General features: G+C 43.2%; 1 protein-coding gene across 1 annotated transcript in view; it reads left to right on the forward strand.

Annotated features, from left to right (window-relative positions):
• The first annotated feature begins 5,925 nt into the window (after window positions 1-5,925).
• Window positions 5,926-11,798, forward strand: part of LOC129188224 (gastrula zinc finger protein xFG20-1-like) — a 9,404-nt gene continuing 3,531 nt past the window's right edge. Inside the window, exon 1 of the mRNA XM_054788436.1 lies at window positions 5,926-6,033. The gene's annotated coding sequence lies outside the window, so the exon portion shown is untranslated. The remainder of the gene's footprint in view (window positions 6,034-11,798) is intronic.

Raw genomic sequence — 11,798 nt, forward strand, 5'->3', positions numbered from 1 at the left:
CTAAAGACTTTGGATTTGCGTTTTGGCAGTCAGCGGTTCGTGTGGGAGTTCGTCGTCGTGGACGTCGCCTTTCCCCTCCTTGGGGCGGACGTTGTTAATGGACGCTTGGTGGACGCTTGGACATTCCTTTCTATTCCCGGGGTCAGGGGTGCGGCCGGACTCATTTGCCTTTCCAACTCGCTCGCGGAAGACAATGTGTTTTGCCGGTTGTTACGTAAGTACCCGGATCTCACCCGCCCTACCTTCTCCGCCGTCTCCGCTAAACACGGTGTCGTTCACCGCATTGTCACATCTGGCGCACCAGGGCATGCCCGCGCGCGTCGCCTCGATCCGGCTAAAGTGTCCGTGGCTCGGGCCGAATTCAAGAACATGGAGCGGCTGGGGATTGTTAGACGCTCCAGCAGCCCCTGGTCGTCTCCGCTACACATTGTGCCCAAGGCCGTGCGGGGATTATCGTCGTCTTAACGACGTCACCACACCCGACCGATACCCTGTGCCTCACGTGCAAGACTTTTCGGCGCACCTCACCGGTTGCGTCGTGTTCTCCAAGATCGACCTGGTGCACGGCTATCATCAAGTGCCTGTTCACCCCACAGATGTTCCCAAAATGGCCGTCATTACGCCGTTCGGGCTTTTTGAATTTTTGAGGATGCTGTTCGGGTTAAAAACGCTGCACAGTCTTTCCAGCGGTTAATGGACTCAGTTCTACGGGACATGCCGTCCGTGTTCGTCTACCTGGACGACATTCTTGTTACCAGCGAGGGCGTTCAGGAACACTTACAGCATCTGAGGGACTTGTTTGAGAGACTCACGGTCTTATCGTGAACCCCGCGAAGTGCGTTTTTGGGGTCGAGTCTGTACAATTCCTCGGCTATCTCGTGGACAAAGACGGCGTGGTTCCGCTCCCCTCCAAAGTAGAGGCCGTCACCACTTTCGCACGTCCACGATTGGCGCGGGGACTCTAGAAATTTTTGGGGATGGTGGCTTACTACCACCGTTTCATGCGTCACGCGGCGCACGTCATGCGCCCACTGTACGAAGCACTCAAAGGTACGTCTCCTAGCAAGGTCATTGAATGGTCGGCAGAGAGGTTGGCGGCGTTCGAGGCTACCAAAGCTGCACTCGGACAGGCGGTGTCGAGTCACAGGGGTTCACGCATCTGCTCACCATGGTTGATAGGACCACACATTGGCCCGAGGCCGTTCCACTGTCCGTCCACGGCGGACGTAGCGCGGGCGTTTATTGGTACGTGGGTGGCGCGTTTTGACCTTCTGACCTTTCCTCAGACAGAGGGGTGCAGTTTATGTCCGAGCTTTGGGGCGCTGTTGCCGGCAGCTTGGGAGTTAAACTGCACCGCACCACCGCATATCACCCGCAGGCGAATGGGCTGTGCGAACGTTTTCACTGCTCCATGAAAGCTTCACTTTGTGCGTCTTTATGTGACGGGGACTGGGTAGATCGGCTTCCATGGGTGCTGCTAAGTATCAGGTGCGCACCCAAGGAAGATCTGCGGGCGTCTTCCGCAGAGTTGGTTTACGGCCAGGTGTTGCGTGTCCCCGCAGATTTTGTGTCGGGAGCGACCGTTCCATGATCGGCCGCGAATCAGAGGGCCGACCTGTTGGAGTTCGCAGGTGTCCCGACCTCGCGACACTGCGTGCCCGTGCGCGTTCCGGCTTCCTTGCGTTCCGCAAAATGCGTTTTTCTCAGGCACGATGGGCATCGCGGTCCCTTGCAGCCACCTTACGACGGCCTGTATAGGATTTTGGAGCACGGGAACAAATGTTTGGTGTTGGACATTGGGGGCCGGAGGGAAACTGTCTCGCTGGACAGAGTTAAACCTGCATGTTTGAACCCTTTTCTGCCGTCGGAGGTTGCAGTACCTCCCCGCCGGGGTCGTCCCCCTGGTCGGCGACGGGAGGAGTTAACGGATTCGTCGGTTCCCTCGCCCTCTAACCTTGGGGTCGCCGCGGGTCCTTTCCCCCCGGCCTTTCGCACCTGCCGCCTCCCCACGGCGTACGCGTCGGGGTCGGGCGGTAGCACCTCCTACCTATACTGATTTTGCATATGGGTGAATTCTGGGGGGGGCTTGTGTGGCGCATGTTGGACATAATTCACCCATGGGAACTTTATGTGGGTTGGAGTCTCACCTGGGCCCCTATTGTTGAGGGACCCTTGTTTTCCGGTTTAGAGACATGTGCGTTTTGCTCTGTGAGATTGTAAGCTCGAGAGGAGCAGGGAAATAAATGTTCCCAGTTGTTGTTCCAATCACTCCGCCTGCGACTCCTTCTTCCTGGCACCACACCTGCTTAATTCTACACCAACCACAGAACACTACCTCTTTTAGAAGAGTCTAACGACGACGACGATTTGTCCTTTTTTTCAATAACTCCTCCTCCTCCTCCACCACAACGACGTATGCTCGACCACTCCTCTTCAAAGGTGAATAACATTTATCATTACGTATTATGATATCATTTTTATTATTGTTTTTTTCATTAATTATCCTCGTTTAACATTATTACTGCATCCAAACTCATATTTACATACATACGCATATACTGTATATGTATACACGTACATGTAGTACCTATATCATTGGTAATATTTATTTTTTTTTTACTTATGAACAAATCGACTTAAGAACGGTCGTATGGAACCAATTGTGTTCGTTAGTTGGGGACTTAGTGTACTTGTTAAGTGAATTTTTCAATAACATTGAATAATTTTGCCTGTAATTTCTTTATCATGATTCTAATAATGATAAGACACCTGACAAAAATTTGGGGAAAAACCCCGGACTGGTCGCCAGTCAATCGCACGGCATGTATAGTCAAACAATCATTCACACTCACATTCATACATATGGACAATTTAAATTTGCCAATTAACCTAACGTGCATTTTTCTGAAATGTGGAAAGAAACCAGAGTACCCGGAGAAAACCAACGCATGCACGGGGAGAACATGCAAACTCCATACAGAGATGCCCAACAGAGATTCAAACCCAGATCTCCTGACTGTTTGGCCAACATGCTAATCATCAGGCAGGACTGGCAGGAGGTGGCTGTATGTGACGTGATTCTGTAATCTCGCAAGCGCGTGTGTAACGTGCGGAAAACAGACAAGCAGAACATAGCACTCTCAACAACAATCTTAACTATTGAAACATCCGCAAAGTACTTTGAGGCAAAACCAACATATTAAACACCCTAAAACTCTACCAAGCCGAACCTGGACGATCTGGATGGGTGCTTCGATCGCATAGTCAAGGGCCAGTCACCCAAGACGCCGAACCCCAAGCAGAGCCGCCCGGAGGACTAACCTGAAGAGATATCGCCACCAGGCACTGACATCAGAGACATCCTCGATTCCATTGATAAGAGGCTCACTTGCTTGGACGGCCGCCTCGCTTTCATCGAGGTGCTCCATAAAGAATTTCAGGCCATCCGTGAATTCCTGGACTGTGGACAGCCAAAATCAGATCAGATCGATCAGAACGCAGCCCTCCACAAGTCGGAGAAGTCCCTCACCGACAGAGTCTCATAACACGTCCAAGAAAATAAAGCCATGAAGGAGACGATCCTGGACCTCCAGGCCCGGAGCATGCGGGACAATCTTGTCTTTGCAGGAATTCCGGAGAAATCTGAGGAAGACCTGGAAAAATCTGTGAGGGCCTTCATGGCGCGGCAGCTCAAACTCCCAGCGGACATCATCCAAAACATCACTTTTCACCGCATCCACCGCCTGGGAGACAAAAAGCCAGAGAACCGAAGGTCGAGACCCATCGTGGCAAAATTTGAACATTGTCACTTGGAATGTCTTAGGAGTTGGTTCCATGAAAAAAGACAAAAAATGTTTAACCATTTGAAGAACATCCAAGCAGACATTGTCTTATTACAAGAGACTCACATGTCCAAGTCAGCTGTCCATACACTTCACTCACCACAGTTCCCACACACATATTTAGCAAGTTACAACTCCAAACAGAGAGGGGCAGCTATTTTAATTAACAGAAGGGTGAATTTTACACTAGATCTTCTTCTGGCATACTGATGACAGTGTCTGAGTTATTTTCCTTTTCCATGTTGTCGTATTGATATGATATTTAGTATTTAGTTTAGTTTTTAAGGAACACATTTTGTTCCCTTTATGTATTCCGTTAAAAAGGCATTGTAACTAAAAGGAAAAGTTGTTAAATACACCTTTAAATACGCTTACTATCTGTTACATTCGTAACGTATAATGTATTAATAATTTCTGGCACGGATTGTGTGAGGACCTATCTTTGGCCCTTGGGTTCTTCATTCTTACTTCCCCTTTACTATGCTGGCTGGTCGATCTCTTCACAATCGATGGAGAAAGAAAGCAAACACAACTTCTCATCACCGCATTAAGCATCGCTAAGAAAACAATTCTCATCAATTGGAAATCAAGAAAGAAATTGAACATAGCTCTTTACAAAAATCTCCTGTTAGATCATATAACTATTGAAAGAATGTCTGCTGAATCTAAGGAACAACTGTCAGAATTTCAGTCTATCTGGGCACCAATAATTAATTCCTTGACCTGACTCTCGAGGGACAGAGGGTCTCTGGCTCTACCCCTGGGGGTCTCGCTCGTCTGGCTTAGGGTGTGGTCCTGGTTGCTGGGTGGCCCTGGCACCTTGGGGGCGGGCTGGCGGGGGCTTGGTGTGCCTGGTCTTCTTTGCTGGGCTGCCTTCCTGGGGGAGTGGGTGGGGTCCGGGTTCGGTGATGGGGTGGGGGCGGGGTGGCCGTCCCGGGGACGCCATGGGTCGGCCTCCGGGGTAGTGGGTGGGCGGGGTGCCGCATCCTGCGGGTGCCGGGCGCCTACTGCTGCTGGGGGGACCCGTGTCCATCTGGTGGCGCTGGCTCTCTCTCGCCTCCTTTGCCTCTAGGGGTGGGGCGGGGTCTGCCCTGGGCCCTCCTGCTCGGCTGCCGCGTGGGGTCGTCCGGTGTGGGGGGCGGCCTGCCTCTGCGGCGCTATCTCCCCTTGAGGGAGGTTTTAAATGTTTCTGTTTATTTCATTTTTATTATGATTATTGTAATTATTTCTTAACGTATTACTTATTTTATTGTATTTTATCAATTTATTTGTGTATGGTATGTGTGACATGTGTGGACTCTCCCCCTCTTATTCCCCTTATTCTCCCGTCTTCTCTTCTCTTCTTCTCTGTCCCCTCCTTCCCCGGTCCGGCCGCTCCAAATTTGCATAATAACAAAGCATCCAAGTGAAATAAATTCTGTATAACAGGAGAAGTGTATCTCACACTTTTCCCTGGAGTAAATCTGTTGAGCACGTGAGGGCATTTAGATCTACAATTCTATCTACCTTAGAGGCTGGACAGGACAGGGAAAAAAAATAGTACACATTACATGATATTTTTTGTACATTTGAATTCAAACACAAAAAAAAACAAGAAAAATTATTTGTGTTCGAAAAAACTCACTAATCATTTTAAATGAATTTTTAAAAGAGCCATGATACAACAAGTTGGAGTTTGCATTAATCATAAATGATGTTGTTTTTTCCTGGTCTGGTCTACCTGAAAAGTTGCCGCAAAAGCACCCTTTCAAATGTATCAATAAGATGTTTTTACTTGGTACATGCACTTTTCCTGGCTGTCTCTGCACGTCTTTGTGCTCCAGTTCCTCACCTGCTGCCTCATAGCCTCCTGAGGCCCGGCACAGGTCAGCTTGAAGATCCTGCACGGGAACGCCAGTATGAAAATGATAAGCCAGTCCATAAAAACCTGCTGGTTGTGGATGAAATTAGAGAATAAATCACCATACAAACCAACAGGCAGGTGGTGTGTTTTCTTGCCTTCCATCTTCCCAAACGAGAAGATGATTAAGTTGTGATGAAGAAGCAGAAGAGGAACCAATGTTTGCCAGTATGTGTGTTCCAGGAAGACGTTAATGATTGGTGCACACAAAGACATCAACAAGCCAAAGAGCAAGAAGTCGCCTTCACAAGTTGCTGTTGTAACTCCTCTCGAGTGCATGTGGCCAATAAGGTAATCTAAACGCAATAACCTTTTGCACTCTTTAAATGGTTTAAATACGATGCCACTCTAGGTGGATGTGCTGTTGCTACCCGCTTACGTTAGCCTGCTAGCGTGCTAGCAGGTCTATCTAGTACATGCAAAGCCATATTTTGTGTTGTAAATCATTTTTCTCCTATTTCTGCTGGTCCTTCTTACTTGGTCCACTCTTTTTTGTAATATTATAGAAAAGCCTACCTTTTGGTTCTCAGTCCCATTCTTCCTGTCACTAAGCCTTTGTTTCACTATTAACTTAATTTCAGCTTGACTGTAATTAATATTTACCCCTACTTGCGCTCTTCTTGTTGCTGTCCTCGCATATGTACCTGCCAATTCATTCCCCTCTACTCCTATATGTGCTGACACCCATAACAGAGTAATTGTTACCCCTGTTTTATTTAATCCTACTAATAGTCTGGAAGATTTCAAAAATGACATCTTGTCTGGCAAACTAGCAAAATGATCACCAACTCTCAACAGACAAATTATCAGTAATTCTATAGTTGACTGCATTATTTAAGTCTGGGTTAACAAGCAGTTGTTGCAGAGTTGTAGCAGAGTACATACAACAAGTAAAAGTGTTTTGTGGCCATCTACATAAGATTTCTGGAGCCACTTTACATATAGCTTGTTTAGAATAGAACCCGCCGCACGGTGGCCGAGTGGTTAGCATGTTGACCACACAGTCAGGAAATCGGAAAGACCTGGGTTCAAATCACCACATGGGCATCTCTGTGTGGAGTTTGCATGTTCGTGTGTGGGTTTTCTCCGGGTACTCCGGTTTCCTACTATATGAAATAAGAGCATTGATATACACAGGATATATACTGTACATATACCCAAATATACCCAAAATATCATTCAACACAAAGAAGCAGAAGACTATTAAATGAAAATAAGGAAGTATAATTAGTAACAGTGTCAACATAAGGACATGCCTCTTTGTGATTTACCTTTTGGTGTTGCCACAAATTTGTAGTGCTCTTTGCTTTGCTGGTGCTGGAGCCCTGGCTGACTTGCACACTGCACATGTTGCATCTACCGTAATGCCTGTTGAGTATTTTGTGAAGTGGCTCTACACCTTACTCCTCTCCTCTGCCTCTCAATGAAAATATATACATTTAGTGCATTTTAGTCATTACAATGTAATACTATAGTTGAGCATTTTAAAATAAAAAAGTGGCTGCATTGGGCTGAAAGTGATAATACATACATAGGCTAATGTGAGGTGTTTTTCAAAAAGCTTATTGACAAAAACATCTTACCAATATCAATTAGTTATATTTACTAGCTATTGAAACGTTCTATCTGCAGCCTCTGAGTATTTGCAAACAGCTCCAAAACAAATGCTGAAGCAAACTTTAAAAAAATGGAGAAAAAAAAACGCAGACGACAAACAAAATAAGATAATCAAAACATGCATCACATTATGAGACTTAATACAAGACACTAAACTACATTTTATGTAACAATGTAGCTGCTTTCAAAACATGCAGTATATCAAATTACAACTAAATACATGACTTGGAACATTTTCAAAATTATTTGATGAAGACATTAACTTGTGAATATATGGGCCCCTGTAAGTCCTGCATGGAAGTATGAACTGTGTATATCTGCGTATATCTTTATTTCACTTTAAAACGCTGTATAATAGTCTTAGATAATGGTGGACGTGTGGATTAACTGTTGCATCTATCTTTGTTTATCTCACAGAAATGCAACTTACACGACGTTAAAACGCTGTAACGCTCTCTAAAACTTGCGTGGAAAAAAAATAGAATGTGCTCCTTGACTGGCACAGACAGCGTGGCACTAAAGGGTAGTGTTATACTGTTGTACAAAGTCACAGCTTACCCTGGTGTAAAAAAAAAAGTATGATTTGCCGCTCCCCTGCTGTAGCCAAGTGAGTGGGGCAGAAGGAGAGGGGCACCTCGCTGTGTGTTTGTGTGTGAGGGGAGGGGCCAAGTACTAGGGCAGGGAGCAGTACAGAGAGACACACAGAATCTCCGCACGGCAAATAGTAAAGATATCGATGACATATTCATCGCTATTGATTAATCAGTGATACGTCATAATCGGCCGCTGATAAATTGGTGGTGCTTTAGTTCCAATGGTCAGCCCTCACACAAATGTTTCCCTTATACAATGGCACCCTCTGCTGCACAAAAAGGGGCACTGACTTATTAAAGTGGGACTTTTAAATACAAAGATTTCATGAGATGTCGAGTGCTCACAAGCTTTTTAAGTCGATCTTAAGATGTTATAGTGGGAGGTTATAGCACAGATATTCAGGGTGATTCATCAGTTGTAGTACTTTTATCAGCTTTTTGTGTATGTTCCATGATGTATGGTAATTAAATCTATGTTTTTGTTTACTTTTCTGATTGATTTATTTTGTTTGAAATTTGAAAGCCCTACAAAAATGGCTGGACGTTTACCCTACAGGAATGTGTCCAGCTTGAAGAGGTCGCCCTTCCAATTCCAGTGATCCGGAGTAGTGCAAGTCGTTAAAGAAATGTTTACTCATAGCCCGAAAAAGTCAATTCAAAAAGCAGCAAGGGAAAGTGGACTCTCCTTTTACTGTGTACGAACTGTGTTCAAAAAGGCTGAAGACTGCAACATTTGCGTTGAGTTTGGGGTGGCTATGATGGCTTGGTATGAAGATTGGTCTGATCGCTTTAAAAATATTCTCTGGAGTGATGAAGTGGTATTCCACATTGGTGGGCTTGTGAACCGTCACAACTGCCACTACTGGTCGGGAGAAGATCCTTGTACTACCTCTCGAAAACATGCAGAATCGGCCCGAGGTAACGGTATGGTGTGGAATGACTTCAAACAGGATTGTGGGTCCCTTCATACTGTGCGATACCATGAATGCCGAAAGGTACCTCACCATGCTGAGAGATTACATTTGGCCAATTATCAGTACTTGGGAGAATATTGAAGATTTAATCTTCATAAAAGATGGCACTCCTCCACATTTTGCTATTGTTGTTGGTGAATGGCTGAATGCCCACTTTCCTGGGAGATGGATGTGTCGTTGCTGGCATGAATGGCCAGCCAGAAGTCCTGACTTAACACCCTGTGACTTTTTTCTTAGGGGTTGGTTTAAGTCCATTCTACTAAACCAACGACTTTGGAAGAACTTAAAGGGCGAATATGAGAAGTTATGTCTTACATCCCACAAGAGTTCCTTGTGAAATCTTAATGCGGTTCCCAGGCAGCTTGAGAAACTGGTGGCGAATGCTGGCTCGCATATTGAATTTTAAATTTTAAACTCCATGCAATACGCTTTCTTATGTTAATTTCTTGTAAGAATTATAGTTCCGAAATAAATTACAAGTACTTAAAAATAGGGAGTTACTTTTCAATCACCCTGTATATAAAGAAATTAGGGCTGTCAAAAATAGCATATCAACGGCGATAACTAATTTAATTAATTACGTTACTTTTTTATGAGTAATTAATAGTACATACAGGTTGGAAAGCCTCTCTGTTATGACGACAGACAGAGGAAAGTGTAGAGTCCCCCCCCCGAGTCACATGTAGTCTGACACTCTTTTATAACTTTATTCTGACCTGAACACATCACCAGCAGTGCAATTCCAACATTATATATCTACACCTCACAAACACGTCTGTCGTCCTTCTCTGAGCCACACTTCCTCATAGTAACTAAGATGCATTCAGCGTGCATTTTGTTTAATTTAATCCCATTTTTATGATCCTTATTTTGCTTTAATTTACCCTTTTTTTTATTATTATACACATATTTTTCTTTCTTTCTCTCTTTCCCTCTCCAGTATAGCACAACTACCATCATTATCTTGTTTTTGTTTGTTTTGTTTTTTTCTTTACCTGTCATATTTGATGAATATCCTTTTTGTCAGTATACACTTCTTACTGTCTGACAAATCGCTCAACATCGCACAACCCTGCCTTCCTCTTGTTACCTGTCCTATCTTATGTCTTGTTTAGTATAACTCCATCACGAATGTAAATATGCACTTTATATGTCTATCATTGTTGTAAATACACACTCAATGTTAGCAAATGTAAAAAAAAAGTTTTAAAGCAACGATATTCTTATCACTCACTTTGTAACTCTTCATGCGAAAGTACAATTTCCTGCGTTTAAGTATGCTCAAAAATCCCAGAAAATACACTCCAAAATGTGAATGAACAGTGAACAAGATGGTGTCTTTGAACACATCCTCTCATTGCATAATAACGTTAAAGTGTGATTCAAATTTTGTGCTACTATTAAAGAAACTAGTTTTAGGTAAATAGATTTTCAAACGTGTGCCATCTTTTAGCTTGATTTAAATTGTCAGTTCATTTGGAGCTGTTATTACATAGAAATATATGTATATATATATACAGTACATATATATGTGTATGTGTGTGTATATATGTGTATGTGTGTGTGTATATATGTGTATATATATGTGTATGTGTGTGTGTATATATGTGTATATATATATACATATATATATATATATATATGTATATATATGTATGTATGTGTGTGTATATATATATGTATATGTATTTATGTGTGTGTATATATGTATATATATATATATGTGTGTGTGTGTGTGTGTGTGTATATGTGTATATATATATGTGTGTGTGTGTGTATATATACTGTATGTATATGTATATATATATATGTATATATATATGTGTGTGTGTATGTGTATGTGTATATATATATATATATATATATATATATATATATATATATATACACTGCTCAAAAAAAAGGAACACTTCCAAAACACATCAGATCTAAACTGGGGGAAAAATGATCTTGAATATCTTTCCTGATAATAAGTGGGTGATGTATTAGTAACAAAATGATGCCACATCATTTGATAGAAATGAAAATGATCACCATATAGAGGGGGGAAATCAAAGACACCCCAAAAATGAAAGTGAAAAAATGATGCAGCACACTGGTCCATTTGGCTAAAATGTCATTGTTGCAACTCAGAATGATTTTCAGTAGTTTGTGTGGCCCCCACGTGCTTGTACGCATGCCTGACACCGACAAGGCTTGCTCCTAATGAGACTACAGATGGTGTCCTGGGGGATCTCCTCCCAGATCTGGACCAGGGCATCACTGCGGTACCTGGATGCATGGAGGAGATTCCAGGAGACAGGTAGTTACTCCAGGAGAGCTGGACAGGGCCGTAGAAGGTCCTTCAACCCTCAGCAGTATATGCTCCTTTGTGCAAGGAGGAACAGGATGAGCACTGCCAGAGCCCTCATTCAAGATCATTTTTCCCCCAGTTTAGATCTGATGTGTTTTTGAAGTGTTCCTTTAATTTTTTGAGCAGTGTATATATATATATATATATATATATATATATATATATATATATATATATATACTGTATATATGTGTGTGTATATATATGTGTGCATGGCTCAGATCAAGGGTACCCTTTGCTGTCTTCAACTTCACTTGAGTAGTATTTGAAATAGTTGTTCTAACAACGTGTACTATCCCTATCACTCTGACGTTTATAGAGTGGGGAAGCTTACCAAACCATAAATTAAGCCTGTTCATGTTTTTATTTTGCGCTAGCACGGCTATGTTGTAAAAAAGTGTCTATATTTGGACATTGAAATGTTACTTGTAAAGCATGTCTACTTTTGTTGTGAAATTAACAATATTTTCTCTGATAATTTTGTCATGATTTCTACTTAGAATTAAAAATGATGTCTGA

The sequence above is a fragment of the Dunckerocampus dactyliophorus genome, chromosome 9 (assembly GCF_027744805.1).
Source record: "Dunckerocampus dactyliophorus isolate RoL2022-P2 chromosome 9, RoL_Ddac_1.1, whole genome shotgun sequence".
Classification (NCBI taxonomy): Eukaryota; Metazoa; Chordata; class Actinopteri; order Syngnathiformes; family Syngnathidae; genus Dunckerocampus; species Dunckerocampus dactyliophorus.